Here is a 16,409-nt window from a genome sequence, read left to right as displayed (position 1 = left end):
TCACCATGAGACACCATTCTCACCCCAATGTCTGAAAGACTGCTACAGCTTTTGAAACACAGCATCTGAAAGCCTACTAAGTGACGCTTTAGAAGTCTTTGAATCCATTTTGTGTTCTGATATTTGTATGTTGTGTTGCTAATGACCGTATACATTTGTTTCCTATGTTCTCTTCTGTAGATGGAGCAAGTCGTAATCTGTTGTCTCCAGTCTATTCCAACACTGTGATTCTGATAGTCTTACTCTCCGGGAATGAGTTAAGAGGGAATGAGAAGAAACCATCTCAATTTAATTACAAAAACTACTTTAACAGTTTGATTTATATCTAAGCATGAAACTTACGCACTTCGGTGGAAGCACAGAACATAAGAAATCATGCAGTAAAGTGGATCTTTATGTCAGGGAACAAAAGGAGGACAGAGGAGTAGAAAGATACAAAAATATATTTAAAGAAGATCTTGAAAACACACTTTAATTATTTATTTAATTTTGTATTTATTTCTTAGAAAGAGAGAAAGAGGGAACGTGAGCAGGGGAGGGTCTGAGAGAGAGAGAGGGAGTCACAGAATCCGAAGCAGGCTCCAGGCCCTGAGCTGTCAGCACAGAGCCTGACGCGGGGCTCGAACCCACGAACCGTGAGATCATGACCTGAGCCGAAGTTGGACGCTCAACCGACTGAGCCACCCAGGCGCCCGCCAAGAAATACTTTAAATTGTTTACTAAAACATGTTTTTCAGGTAATTTAGTAATACTCTAAAACAGAAAATACAGATAGAGGATCAATAGAATGTATTCTATAGGAGTTACTTTCATTCTGGGAGCTAAAGTCATTGGTGTATCTTTTGACAAGATACTTGTTCTAGAATCTGATGATTTGTATTTAAATTAAGCTAAATGCTTACTTTGCCTTAATTTGATAAATTTGCTTATGTTTAGATGTTTGTACTCTCTTTAAACTATTAAATAATCAGGAAGAAATTGTTAGTATTTAAGGTGCTACAGCTGCTAAGAATTTTAGTACAGATGACATTGTTCACTTTTTTTTAGAGCCCTTGGGTTTGTATGCTCTCTCTGCAGTAGCATAGTCTCCTAGTACCTGATTAAATCCATTTTATAAAATTAACAATACTACTTCACTGTAGTATTTTACACAGCTTTAAAAACTCAAGTGCTGGGCTGCCTGGGTGGCTTAGTCACTTAACCATCTGACTCCTGAATTCAACTCAGGTCATGATCTCATGTTCCTGGGATTGAGCACTGCATCAGGTTCTATACTGACAGTGCAGCATGGAGCCTGCTTGGGATTCTCTCTCTCCCTCTCTCTCTACTTCTCACTCACTCATGTTTGTGTGTGTGTGTGTGTGTGTGTGTGTGTGTGTGTGCACCCATGTGTGTGTGTGTGCTTTTCCACTCAAAATAAATAAAAATAAAAAAATAAAGTGCTGATATTTCTGACAGGTTATACTCAGTAATATGGTCTCATTGTAGATGGTGGGTTATTAAATATTCAAGTTTTCTACTTATCAAATTGTGAAGTGAACTATGATGAAGAGAGAAGTATTAATAATTGGTGGGTGGTTTTGCATGTGAAGTGGTATGTATAGCCTTTTTAGAAGGTGAAGAAAGGAGAGTAAAATATTCTCCAGTCTAAAAAGGCACTTTGAGACTGATAATCAAAGCAAGCCACTCCATACCACTTACACAGCATTTTATTCAGGGTAACGTATAAACAGAATCAGGTAGACAAATGATCCAGGTGCTATGAAACTATGTTCCATCACATTTGGACCTGAATCCACAGCTCTTACAGAGCCAGGGGCAGAGGTCAATAGTAGTTATCTAAAGTGATACCTTCTTGTGTCAGATTAGGGAGGATGACCACAAGCCTTCCCACATTCTGGTCAGGGCATATGTTAACTTCTAAAGGGCTTAAGGAAGTTAAGTGCCAAGCCCTAAGTGAAGCTATTGTGCAGCCATGAACAAAATGGAGGGCCAAAGATGGAGTCTTTGGAGACTGCAAAGACTTTGGAGAATGTCTCCAAATTTCCAAACTTAACCCTGTTCATTGGAGGTGCTGTTATGCCCTGTGATGACCTGTTACAATAAAACCTTATAAAAGCAGATGTTTTGACAAATGAATCTTACTGTAATTTTGAATCTTTATATGAATCGGATGGGTAGATGCCAGAATGCTATAACCCATCTATACCAGCTACAAGATTTTGAGCTTCTCCCAAACTCTTATTCATGATTTTCTGAGAGGAGGTAATGGGTCTCCAACATTGTATATTTGAGCACAGCGAGTCTCAAATCCAGTGTAGTCTTTAATAGAGAACAATTTTATTTACAAAAGCAGCACATTCACATAAATCAGTGGTAGACTTGTGTAAATATTTAATAAGGCCACTGACTCCTATTGTAGAGAAAAAATACTTGCTGACTGTATATTTAGATGGTAAATAGAGATAAATTCTATAAAGCATAAAACTATTCAGAAACTATGTTACTAATTTGCTAATTCATGGATAGGTTTTCTATACATCTTATACTGACTGAGTTTGCCTTTACATTCCTAAATCATCTTTGCATGAACCACAGAATTTCATTTTAATTCAGTTTCTGTTAACGTGGCACATTGTCTGATGCCTAAGCACAGTGGAAATGATACACTTTCCAAATAGACCAGGAAAATAATTTAAACTCTGCTTCTCTGAAATGCTGAGCTGAAGACAATCATTTTTATGTTTGTAACCTAGTTTTCATTTAATTCCTTATCAACTTTACTGAAGTATAATTTGTGAGTATTCAATGAAAGGGTTCTTATTTATGTTTAACTAATGTAGTCAAAGGATAATTATTGAGAACCTATTAGGTATAATACCAAGTTAGACATAGGAAAACAAAGGTGAGATACTAAGTGCCCTGACCCAGGAATATAAGATGAAAACAGGGACAGTTACACTATGTTATAACTCTAAAATGGATTGGGAAGTATAGAAAGGGCCTTCTCTTAGGAGAAAAAAAAATGACTCCTTGAATCCCTACCTTCATGCCAGTCTTCTAGTTATTTTTTATATGCACATTTTTAAAAATTTCCCTTAAACCCTCTCAGTTAAGCACATACCACTCTCATTTGGGTCCTATATTATTTAAAAATCAAAAAAACTTTTCCTTTGTTTCCCTAAGTTCTAACATTCTACATAGATAAAATATTCTCACATTATTCTTCATATTACTAGTTTGAATGTTGTGTCAGGAAAAATGATCAGTTGAGTCCTGGAGAGGATAGTGTTCTTTCTGGGGACAAGTGTGTGGTTTCTTAAACATTCTAGAAAAGAAGCTGGGATCAAGTGCAAACTTGTGATAATGCAGCACAACAGGGAGATCTGCAGCTTCGGCAGGGAGCTTGGGCCCTTTTACTAAATATCAAACCACATACAAACAACTACTGGGTTGCTCAACTCATTCTTCCATTTATCTCAGTTTTCAAAGAAATTCCCAGTTGAAAAATGGGAATGAAGTTAATTTGCCTAATCTTATTAAGTCATCAATCTGTGCTATCAACAAAACAAAACAGAGGTGAGGGAAATTTACTTTGTTTAATTTTTCTGAGAACTTCCTCCTCTCCAAAACTTCACAGGACTGGTGATTGAGGCAAGACGCAGGAACACAAGTTGGTCTTTGAATTATTTCCAGAGCTTTGTCCCAGTGCCCTATTCTAATTTATTCTTTTTCAACAAATGAGATTGGAATTAACAAAGTTTTTATGCTAAGAAGAAAAACTTTCCATGAATCAGTGAATAAAAGTCAAGCCCACAGTTTGAAGGCCCAGTGTTCAACTGTTAACTTCCTGAAAATGTTAAATTTTCAGTGTTAGTTTTTTTTCGTTTACTTATTTTGAGGGGGGGAGGGGGAGAGAGAGGGAGAGAGAGAGAGAGAGAGAGAGAGAGAGAGAGAGAAGCCCAAGCAGGCTTCTTACTTGCTGCACAGAGCCCGAGATGGGGCTTGAATCCATGAACCGTGAGATCATGACCTGAGCCAAAGTCAACTGTCAGATGCTCAACTGACTGAGCCACCCAGGTGCCCCAGATTTTCAATTCTTTTAACTCATTTGAAGATCAATGAAGATGATAAGACAACGTCTTTTGGAGTGCAATTGAACTTTTTCTAGAAGACACTCACATTTTATATGTTTTGTTAGACCGTTCACAAATTATATCTCACCACCAATTTGGAGGCTACAGAGAATTTTACTGTTTTAACAAATGCAAAACTGAATGGATTTTCCCCTAGACCTAATGCCTTTTGTGAAAATGTATGATCTACTTTCTGAGAAGAGTTAAAGCACTGAAATTTGGTTTTGTATTCTATTCTGTTTATATGAGGAACAAGCATATGGTCGGAAATAGGTTTGAATCTCAGCTCCATCACTTCCTATCTCTGTGACTTTGGACAAGTATTTACCATCTCTCTCTCTCAGTCACAGTTCCAGCATCTGTCAATTGAAAATAAATCTAGCTAACCCACAAGGTGGTTTTGAGAATTAAACTAATATAGAATGTATCTACCATAGTACTAGACATACAAGGAACCACTCAATAATAGTTTTTTCCCCTCTCTTTGAGAGAGAAATGTGGTGGGAATATAGGTCATTACATGAGTTATAGTGATAGGAAAAGTTTTTTCCCTAACTTGAACTTGCAGGAAATAGCATGTGAATACTAAGTTAGTCTGAAAAGATGAATTGAGTTTTCCTATTTTTAGGGAGGAAATTTGTTGAAAGTAGTTCACACCATGTAGTAATCACTAAGTACAAAGGACTCCCTAAGGGGCTTATCTTCCCAGATCTGCTTTCACCATTTTTCTTGTCTTTCACCTGACTTTTTTCCCTCCCAAATAGGGCTGAGTTTCCTACTAATTTAAATCTGTTTGGAAAAATTTCCCATGACTTCTATCCCTTACATTTGTGATAAAATTTATATATTCGGGGTTATTATGTTTGAATACTAAACCGGAGGACAAATAAACTAAGGGAAACTTACTGCAAAAATTAGTAACAACTATCTCAAGTGTAGAAATAAAGTTACTTTGTATACATTTTCTTTTGAGCGTTGCTTTATATCTTACTTGATTCTCCAGTGATTAGTAATTACAGCTCCAGTATGTGCCATGTCAGCTGGAAACAGTTCTTAGGCTTATTGAGTTTGAAAGGTATACTCCAGCTGCATGTTAATATATGATCTCTTAGTAAAGCATATAAAAAGAGAGATAAATACTGATCAAAACATCTGGCAGTGCTTAAAAGGTCCTATCTACTCAGCATCATTTGATATTGGGTGAGAAATTGCTAATCAAAATGAATTTATGTGTATTCATCATTGTGTATAGGCGCTGCATTTTAGTTCAGTCTAAATTAAAAGATATTTTTTATTTAAACAGTAAATCTCCTCTGGGTAGACTTGTGCTGTTTTCTGTCCATTGATTTTCCAGGGTTTAAGTTCAGTTGATTGTAACTATAGTGCTTGAAGTGTCCAAATCCCTAAAGACATATGTATATGTATTTGTGTTTGGAGGTATGTGTGTATTTGTGTGTACACATATATACACACACATATATACACACATACATTATGATTTCTGTAAGCTTTTTTAGACTCCAAATATCAAAGAGAGTTAAAATGTCAAACTTATTAAAACATTTTAGTTTGCTAATATACTTTTATATCACATATTAATATCTTTGACTATAACTGTAGCACTGTTGATGAAAAATATAGATGCAGTCCTAACATTTATAGCTAGATAATGAATGTCTGAAATATGGCTTTTGTTTTGTTTCAATAGCTATTGCTATTTAACTTTTTTCTCTTTGCCTTTGGAGTTTCACATGATGACCACATAAAAACTGTATCTTTATGTTTTTTAATACTGTTAAAAGTCTCACTTCTGTTCAGTACTTCTTACATGAATATGAGGGAACAAATTCTCTTAAAAGTGAATACTAGGAAAAAGTTGTGTGGGGATTTTTTGGTAATTATTATTATTATTTTGCCTAAAGAATAGGCATACTTCCTATCAATAAATGTGTGAGAAGCTTCTCTTTCCTTTTTTTGTAGTAATTGCCAAATTAAATGTGTGGTTCCATACATTTAGCCTAGGGTTTCTAATATAACAGCTTCCTGTCTCTGAATTTTTATCCTCTTCTGAAATCTTTGCAACCCAGATATTACTAATGGTATTTCTATTCTTTTTTTTCTTACTTTAATGTTTTTACTGAATACAGGTCTTTATTATAAGTGATCTCTAGAGATAGACATGGTGTAAATAATAAATTAAGGGCTGCATAAAGTCTTTGTTATAAGGAATGCCTGTGTTCTTTATCTATTGCTGGTTCCTGGCACAGCATGGTAGTGTTCCCTTAAAGTCATATTTCAGTGTATCTGTACAATATTTATTCCATTCACATGCTCTCTTTAATAATTTTACTCAAATCCAATTGTACACAAGACTGTGGAGACAGTCATGATTCAGTTGTGTCAAGGCATTCTTTTCATGAGGACAAGATTTTTGACATAAGCCTTTTAAAGTACGCATGATAAGCAATTCAAGCCTCCCATTCACCTGCCTTTCCTAGTTCATAATGACAGAAGGTCACCCTATATTAAGGAGATATTTGTGAAGCAACATTTTTTAGCATCCATATTATCTCAGGTAGGTCTCTGCTTTGGCCCTGGGAGAACATACAGAATTTAAAGGGTAAAATCAAAAATAATTTATAGAAGAATAAAAATAAAAATAAAAAAACAAATTTTGAGCTAATTTACTTGAGTGAGAATGATCGAGCTACTGACTGACCTGGGCTCTCCTGACTAAAAATGGAATAAATATGGGCAAGCAATTTCAGCTCTTAGTGCACAGGCACCTTATAAATCAACTGGGAAAATAGCACAGGCTTATATTTTAGGCCCTCAAGTAAAATGATTTTTAGCTGGCAAGGATCTGATAATAGGCCCAAAGAAAGGCCTTGCAAGTAAAGTCCTAAAATATGTGAAAGTTGTACTGCTCTATGATTTTACTTCTTTTCTGAAAATGTCCCTGGAATCTGGGCAAGGGAACTAGATTCTATGTTTAAAAGAGGTCAAATGAACATTTTTGATGTGGATAAATTACTAAAACTATTATTGAGAACTGATTTCTTAGTATCTGACATAGCAAGAAACATTTATTAAGCCCTGCATTGTTTTTATGCCCATATTTAAATAACTAGATGTATGGTTTTGGTTCTTGGTGTTGGAGCCAGTTTTTTGGGACCCACTTGAAGGTTGCCATTAAGAGCCAGTCCTCAGGGTCAAGGTGTCACTGAAGTGCAATTCTAGTGTGGTGTGAAACTAGAGAAATGGACTACTTCATTGTAGATTAAGTGGCAAGACTTAAATATATTTATACGATGGGGCTGCATGATCAAAGCGAAAAGGTTAAAAGAAGATATGAGACATACTTTACAATAATACTTATTATTAACCTTACTACAATCATAAATAATATCACTCATATTTCCATTTTGCTTTTACATACCAGTGACTTCCCATATTGTATAAACAACCCTAGCCTTTCTCTTGCATGCTCCATCCCCCCTCTTCTGAGCAGAATTCTCTTTCGCACAGCAGCTGCTAATTGTTGATTTCAAGCAATTATAGGCTCATGTTGCACACTAACGGTGCTTGTTATGAACGTGAAAGTGTTCTCCTTACCTTCTCCTTACCCACTAAGTTGCCATAGTCCACAAAACACAGAGCCTGTTGAAGCCACAATTAGGATTTTATAGTTTGCTAAGCAACCTAAAAATTCGTTTTCTAAACATTAGGGATATGACTTGGTTTTCACAGATTAAGTGGGGTTTTTTGGTGCATATTTTGACATAAATTTTGTAAGAAATAGTACCTTGATATTTGAATGTTTTTAATTTTCACTTGGGATTAATTATAGGAGAATAAAATGAAAACCAGACGGGTCCATCAATACTTGAGAAGAGCTAGGATATACACATAAGAATGTAGTGGGAAGTAATTGGTCCTTCAAAGAAACAGATAAATATGAAGCAGTGACATTAATGTGGAATAACAGGTACAGGATGTACTTTGTGAAGATTAAGAAGTTGGTAAATGACTGGAGGATATAAGGAGTTGATTAAAAAAATAAAATTCTAGAGCCAGTAGCCCTAGTTAAGGTACACTATCACGCATTTGAGTATAATCACTTAACGAAATTCTGTCGACTTCTATTTGAATGCGAAGAAGACTGGATGCACAGGAAATGGGTGTAAATAGGTGTTTTGTTCTTAGAGAATCAAGAAAGCACCATGCAAAGGCTTTATAAACCAGAGGATATTAGGATATACTAACTAGATGATCACTAGTTTTCCTTATTTTATTTTCTTAAAATTTTGACAAAATTTTGTTTTTTGTTTAAGGGATATCTTAGAATTTAGAAAGAATTCTGGTAGAGCCTGAGGTTGCACAATCTTAAAGTGTTTTCCGATATAATGTTGAAAATAGTTTCAGAACATGGCAATTATTGTTAACAATACTGTTGTATATTTGAAAATTGCTAAGACAGTAGATCTTAAAAGTTCTCATCATATACACAAAAAATGTAACTGTGTGGTGAGGGATATTAAGTAGACTTCATGTAGTGATCATTTCATAATACATATAAATATCAAATCGTTGTACATCTGCTAATATAAAGTTATGTCATACTTCAATTTGTAAAAAATAAAAGTTTGATATGGTTATAATCATAGAAGATAACAATAAGACAGTACAAATAACTCCAAAAAGAGCATTTTAAGCAATAATTTAATATGTGACTTGGCTGTATCAAAGACAGTAGAAAATAGAAAAAAATTATTCAGTAAATGGTATTGAACAATTGAGTTTTATTATTTAAATTGTTTTCCAATGATACACATGTATACATTTTAAAAATTCAAATAGTTCTTTGAGAGTTTTTATTTTGAACAACTACCCTCTGTTCCCTGTTCCTCTTCTGATTCCATTTCCTAAGTGGTTATCATTTGAAAATATCTTAGCTGGTTTTTTGGTATTTAACTTCAATTTCTGAATTGTTTCTTTTTCTTGAGGTCTTTCAGGTTTGCATCTTATCTGTCAAGTCCCTCTTACTGCCCATGAGAAACATTATTTTTCTTGCTGGCCCCCACCCCAAACCACAAATAATGCTGTCACATCTTTCCCCTTCTCCTCCCAGTCATTTTATCCTAGTGAGTTCCTACATGATTACTGGTATGTAAATATGATTCAGAACAGAATCATCATCACATGTTCTTTTACAACACATTGTTTGAGCTGAAGTTAATATCTGACATTACTATCATTTGTTCAGGTATTTTTTAATGTTTTAGTTTTTATATTTATTTGAGAGCACAGAGAGTACAAGCAAGGGAGAGGGGCAGAGGGAGAGAAAGAATCCTAAGCAGGCTCCACACTCATTATGTAGCCCAACATGGGGCTTGATCCCATGACACTGGGATCATGACCTGAGCTGAAATCAAGTGTTGGCCACTCAACCAACTGAGCCACCCAGACACCCCACATTTGTTCAGTTTTTTAAAATGTTGATTTATTTATTTTTGAGAGAAAGAGCACAAGCATGGGATGAACAGAGAGAGAGCCACAGTACCTGAAGCAGGCTCCAGGCTATGAGCATCAGTGCAGAGCTCCAAATGGGGCTTGAACTCCTGAGCTAAAGTCAGACCCTTAACCAACTGAGCCACACAGGTGCTCCCATTTGTTCAGTTTTTTAATGAACCCATGACTACTTCATTCCTTAACTCTCTTCTTGTAGTACAAGGGCCTCTGAAAACATTCAGACCTAACACATACTCTTAATGTCTTCTACATTTTCTTCTCCCCTAGATTGTGTTTGCTCTAGTCCTGTTATGCATTTCTCATCCTGGGCAATTCTTCACTAGCATTTGTGTGATTTCTTCATGATTCTGTCCTATTTAATCCTTTGACTTCCTACATCCCAGAGCTTTTTCATTCTTAGTTTCTCTTTCTGATGGGTTGCCTCCAATAATTTATGACAAACGGTGCATAGAACGAAAATGGTTTTGAAGTCTTGCATATCTACATCTTTGCTCTCATATTTAACTGGTAATCTAGACTGATAGAGAATTCTCATTTGGATATCTCCCACTGCTTTTTAGATTTTAAAAGTGTGTCTTGCTTTTCTTCCTGCTCCCAGTATTGCTTTTCAGAATTATTGCTAAGTTCTAATTTCTAATTCATCCTTTCGTGTACCCTCTCTGTTTGGTAGATTTTCAGATCTTCTCTTTTATTTATGCTATGAAGTCTCATAAAATTCATGATGTTGGCATATGATGGATTTGTTAAGTTGGACGTTCATATATTTCAGATGTGGGACAATTTCCTGAACTATTTGGGTTTGTTTGTTTTTTTGACAGAGAGAGAGAGAGAGAGAGAGAGAATCCCAAGCAGGTTCTCTGCACACTGTCAGCACAGAGCCCAATGTGGGACTCAAACTCACTTAACCATGAGATCATGAACTGAGCAGAAACCAAGAGTTGATTCTCAACCGACTGAATCACTCAGGAGCCCCTTTTGGGCTATTTGTATTAGTTTTTCTAGAGCTTCCACACCAAAGCTCCACAGACTGGGTGCATTGAATGTTAGAATTTATACTTTTACAATTCTAGAGTTTAGATGTCTAAGATCAAGGTGCAGCAGGACCTCTTTCTTCTAAGGCTATTCTCTTTGGTTTGTAGATGGTCCTCTTTTTCCATTGTCTTCACAGGCTCCTTCCTCTGTGTGTATCTGTGTCCTTTTCTTCTTTTTTTTTAAAAGACATTAGTGGGGCACCTGGGTGACTCAGTCAGTTAAGCATCTGACTTCGACTCAGGTCATGATCTCATGGTTCATGGGTTAGAATCCTGTATCTGGCTCTGAGCTGACAGCTCAGAGCCTGGAGCTGTATTGGATTCTGTGTCTTCCTCTCTCTCTGGCCCTCCCCTGCTCATGCTCTGTCTCTATCTCTCTCTCAAAAATAAATAAACATTAAAAAATTTAAAAAGTAAATAAAGGGGCGCCTGGGTGGCTCAGTCGGTTAAGCGTCCAACTTTGGCTCAGGTCATGATCTCTCTGTTCCTGGGTTCAAGCCCTGCATTGGGCTCTGTGCTGACAGCCAGCTAAGAGCCTGTTTCAGATTCTGTGTCTCCTTCTCTCTGACCCTCCTCTGTTCACGCTGTCTCTATCTCTCTCTCTCAGAAATAAATAAAATATTTTTTAAAATTAAAAATAAGTAAATAAATAAAAAGACATTAGTCCTTTTGGGCTAGGGTCCACCTCTATGAACTCACTTTATCTTAAAAATCTCTTCAAAGACTCGTCTCCAATCAAGTTGCATTCTGAGGTACTAGGGGCTAGGATTTGAACATATGAATTTGTGGGGGATGCAATTCAGTTCTTTGTACTCTGTTTCTAACATTTTCTTTTCTTTTGTTTTTTGGTTGGCTTTCTTTGGAATTCTTATTATTTAAATGATGTAACTTCTAGACTGATTCTCTAATATCCATCAATTTCCATTATCCAACAGTTTCTTTTAGTTACATTTATTAAGAGTCTTTCTTAGGTTTACCTTTCTTCCCTTACATTCAGTTTTTTTTCCCCTACTATCATGTCTTCAGTCTCCACATTTGTTCACTCTCTTATTTTAAGATGTACTACCTTTTCTTTTTATTTTTCTTGCCTCATCTGTGTTTCTTTAAAATTGCTCTGATTCTGTCTCTTCTTTAAATCTGGAGTTTTCCTGTCTAATGCCTCCTGATCCTTGACTATGAATTCAAGTTTAAGAGTGAATGCCTGAGGGGCTTGTTAACAATGATGTTCTCTGTAGGCTAATTTGGTATGATGGCTTGATTAAGCAATTATTACTCTTAGTATTTTTGAGGCTTGGTCTCCTCAGCCAGTCAGATTCATTAGAGGAATTTTTGTTGTTGTTGTTTCCTTCCTGGAGAGTTTAACACACTGTGCCAAAATTCTGGGAACTCTATGGAAGAAGTAGGCTAGGGTTTTGCTACTTGATATGTAGAAAATATATGAATCTGGGTAATGGTAATTTTTATGTGTCTACTTGGCTGGGCCATGGGGTCCCGAGATATTCGCTTAAACATTATTTTAAGTATGCCTGTGTGGGGGTTTCTGGATGTGATTAACATTTGAATTAGTAGATCCTGAGGAAAGCAGACTACCCTCCCTTATGTGGGTGAACCTCATCCAATCAATCTGAGGCCTAAATAGAACAAAAAGATGGAGAACTTATGCTTGTTCTCTGGCTTTCTATTTGCCTGACTCACTGAAACTATACCTGACTACAGACCTTGAGAATTTTCTGCCTTTATAATTTCATGATACAATCTCTTACAATAAACTCATATGTGTGCATATATTCATCTTCTTGGTTCTGTTTCTCTGGAGAACCCAGACTCCTACATCTCCCATGTTTTCATCAGGGTGATATCTGTCACCAGTCCTGCCCCATGAGCCACAGTATAGATTCCTTCCGATTCACTCTTGCCAAAGAGAAAATGCTGTCTTAGGGGAACAGTTATCTGTGGTAACCCAAATTCTAATGATTTTTTAAATAGAGCTCTTTACTTTTTTTCTCTGTCCTAACTCCTGCTTGGTACTGAATCCTGCTGCCATTCCTAAGCTTTACTTGGTCTTTTAAGAGTAAAGTGAGGGTTACTTCTCAAGGTTGTCAGTTGAATATCTGGGTTTTCGCTTTTCAAATCTCTCATTTTAATTAGCTAATTTTATCTGCTTCCTGGATTCCAAACTTTTGTCCTTCCCTTTCCTTGTCAAAGATTTATACTATTTTTATCCCTTTGTTGTTATTTTGGAAGGATATCAGAAGGAATATGTGGATCTGTATTCAATGTAGCATTGTTAGCTGAACTGCAATTAGTTAGAATTTGTGAAAAGAATCATCATCTCATACCTTATAATGAAATAAATTTCAAGCAAATTATAGAGTTAAAATTAGCAAATAATTATATTGAATAAAATTGTAATGTTTACTATGCCTCTGGGTGGGGAAGCAATTTTAATACCAAAAAAATCATTACGGAATTCAGAAATGTATTATATAAAGTAAGCCTGTCATGGGAATATACTCTAAAAGTTAAATTTTAAAAATTGACAAATGTTAATATAGGTTTATACAAATTATGATATAAATATTAAAACCTAAATGGATAATGAGTAAAGCATAAAACTTGGCTGTTGATAGAAGTAAAATTATAATTGATTATATCCTTATAAATATAAATGGTATAGTTATAATTAAGATATAATCTTAAACCAAATTTAAATCAAGCCTTATAAATTAAAAACAAAAATAAAATTTTAAGTCTATTAAAATGTCAAAGACATTTTAAAACCAGTGCTGAATGATGTTGAAGACAGAGCTTCATATATTATTGGTGGGAAGCTAAATTTCTCTTTCCTTTTTTTAAAGCAATCTGGAAATAAGTATCAAAGTTATTAAGAACATTAATTTTTACATGTCACATTCCCGGAAATTTCCTTCTCACAAAAATTCTAAAACAGTAAGATAAATTATATTAAATATAGTTTTAATAATAAAAAATGTAAACAACTCAAATATCTAATCAAACAAAAATAGTTGAGCTTCAGAAAATTATTAAGCATCATTAAAAATAATCTTTCCTAGTAGTGCCTATTGTTCTTATGAGGGTTAAGCCTGGTGTGAGGGAAAACTTTATGAACAACCATGAAATTAAGTGCAAAGCCAGCACCAAGGTTGGGAAGGAGAAACACAGATTTGGGCAGGGTGAGTGGAGAGGAGTCCTAATCAGAAATTATTTCATTAATAAATAAAGAAATTTGAAATTATAGAACCCATACTATGTAGAGATGGGTTCATAAACAGTAGAGCATGGAAAATCTGAAGGAATAGGAAGGTCACAGTGGACTGGAGATGATCAGGTAAAGGAACAGATGGCATGAAGAAGTAGGAGGGAAGGACAATGCAGCATATTTTGGAGATCAAATCAAGGAGCTGGAACAATTAGGAATGCTAAGGCATTAAGTCGTACGTTCATCTATTAAACAACTACAGTGACTCTGAAATCTATGGAGTCATACTCCCTAGTGAGTACAAGAGTATGAGAATGAGCTTGAGAACTAGTCCTCCTTCTAGGGATGAGGATGGAGAGAATGGGGTAGTGTGTAGTTCTCACCCTAAGTATGTTTCCTACAGGACACTATAGGTATTGAACAGCAGCGTTAGATGTGAAAACAAATTTATTATCCAGATGGATTTTTCCCAAGTTAAAGGACTTTTATATCATGTTAAAGAATCAAAATATATGTCACTTTAGGCATTTATTTAAAGAGTGATAGAAATTCAGGTGTAGGAATTTACTCAGGTTTTCTTCTGGGTAGAAAGTTTTGGTTTCCCTTTGTTGATCATTTTTCCTCCTGTGTTTTGAAGAGATGAAATAAGATATTCTGTGATACTGAGTAAAAAACAAAATACCCAAAATGAGTTTTATTTTTAGTTCAGTGATCACAACCTGGATTGACAGTGAAGAAACAGGTTATAGGTTTTTAACCTTATATCTTCTAATCTTTTGTGAGTTACACCATTATGTTCTTTCACAATAAAATACTTCCACATATTAACATGCTTAAAAGTATACCTTTAAGTTGGTAGAAATTGTAATTATATATTGTTGAATGGATTTGTAGAAGAGGAGCAGTTTGAATGGAACATGTGTACATTCGATAATCCTTAGAGCAGAAAAGATTGTAGACTGCACTTTACTCCCTTTCTTGGTGGTATCTTGAATTCTTTAAAAAGTGATAGAAATTTTCTTGATTTGCATAATTTAAGCTAAAGTCCTATGTTTTAAAGTCAATTGTAAGTTTATTATAATATCCTTAACTTTGGTGCCTAGATTGGACAATATGAATACAAGTTCATAGCTGTATATTTAATTTCCTCTTTGGTATCTTGACTATTTGAAAGAGGATTATTTTACAGTTTCATGAAATTTTATTTTAAAACTGGCATGTGAGCTTTTATTTGGGTATTGTTTAGGGACTGCCCTTAAGCTAAAACTTTGCTTGTTCATTCAATATCCAGTCAGATAGCAATCATAATTTCCTTTTAAAATAAAAGGGTAGAGAAGAATAAAACAAATAAAAGCTTTCATCTATTTAAAAAATATCATATCATTTTTCCCTGACTGGTTTCTGTTCTTCAATAAAAATTCCAGCTCATTTATTGTCATAGCTTTTACTCTGGTTTGAGGGAATGTATCTTGATTCTGTGATTACTCTCCTAATTATCAAGCTTATTATGAAGGACACATGCATATCATAATCATCTTTAATTATTACCTTCTCTCTATAAAGTAAAAACAGATGTTTATTTTTCTTTTGTCAGAATAATTGCCAAATTTACCTACATCTCTAAGGTAAAACTCACTCTAAAGTTACCTATTCATTCACCTTCTGATTCGGTGAATATTGGTTGGGCACCAATACAGTGAAGTACTGGGGACACAAATAAGATCATTCACACACATGCACATATATACACAAAGCTTATGCCAAAGTAATCAGAGTCTAGAAGTGGAGATAAACTTGAACACTATGCTATTTAAAAAAAAAAACATACTGTCTATAACAGCAGAGGTGGGTTTAAGACATAGTGACAGCACAAATGAGGGAAATGATTACCTTAGCCTACAGCAATCAAGAAATCTTGGCAGAGGGCATAATGATTAATCTGAAGCTTCAAAGATGAGGAGGAATTCCCCAGAAAGGGAATTGGTTCTGGGTAGGAAGAAAGACATTCCAGGTGGAGTCAAAATTTGTGCAAAGATGTGGAATCACAAGATATGGAATGATTGAGTACTCCAAGCATTACAAAATTCTGGATTATGGTTTGTGGGAAAGGGAATTTGGGGTAATAAATTGGTTAAAAAGAAAGAAGTCATAGTGAGGACCATGTTTTTAGCATTTGGAGTTACTCTAAGTTATTCATTTAAGGGTGTTGTGCATATTTGTAATTTAGTCTATAGGAAGAATTGGAAAGGAGGATCTTAAGGTAATACCAGTTAGAGACTTATTTCAGTAAAACCAGGGAAGAAAAACTGAGGCTCTGAACTACAAACATAGCACTTGGTGTGGAGGAAGTGATGGATGTGAAAGAAGTGAAGCTGGAAAAATTTTTAATGTAGTTATTGAATTAAATATGCAAGGAAAGAAGAAAAAAATTTTGGGTTGACTCTCTTTTTGTATCTGGGTGGTAGGCAGAGTTGAGGAAGAGAAGAGCTA

The sequence above is a fragment of the Crocuta crocuta genome, unplaced genomic scaffold (assembly GCF_008692635.1).
Source record: "Crocuta crocuta isolate KB4526 unplaced genomic scaffold, BGI_CrCroc_1.0 scaffold235, whole genome shotgun sequence".
In the NCBI taxonomy this organism is placed as follows: domain Eukaryota; kingdom Metazoa; phylum Chordata; class Mammalia; order Carnivora; family Hyaenidae; genus Crocuta; species Crocuta crocuta.
The sequence above is the reverse complement of the archived record's forward strand: the minus strand, read 5'-3'. Positions refer to the sequence as shown.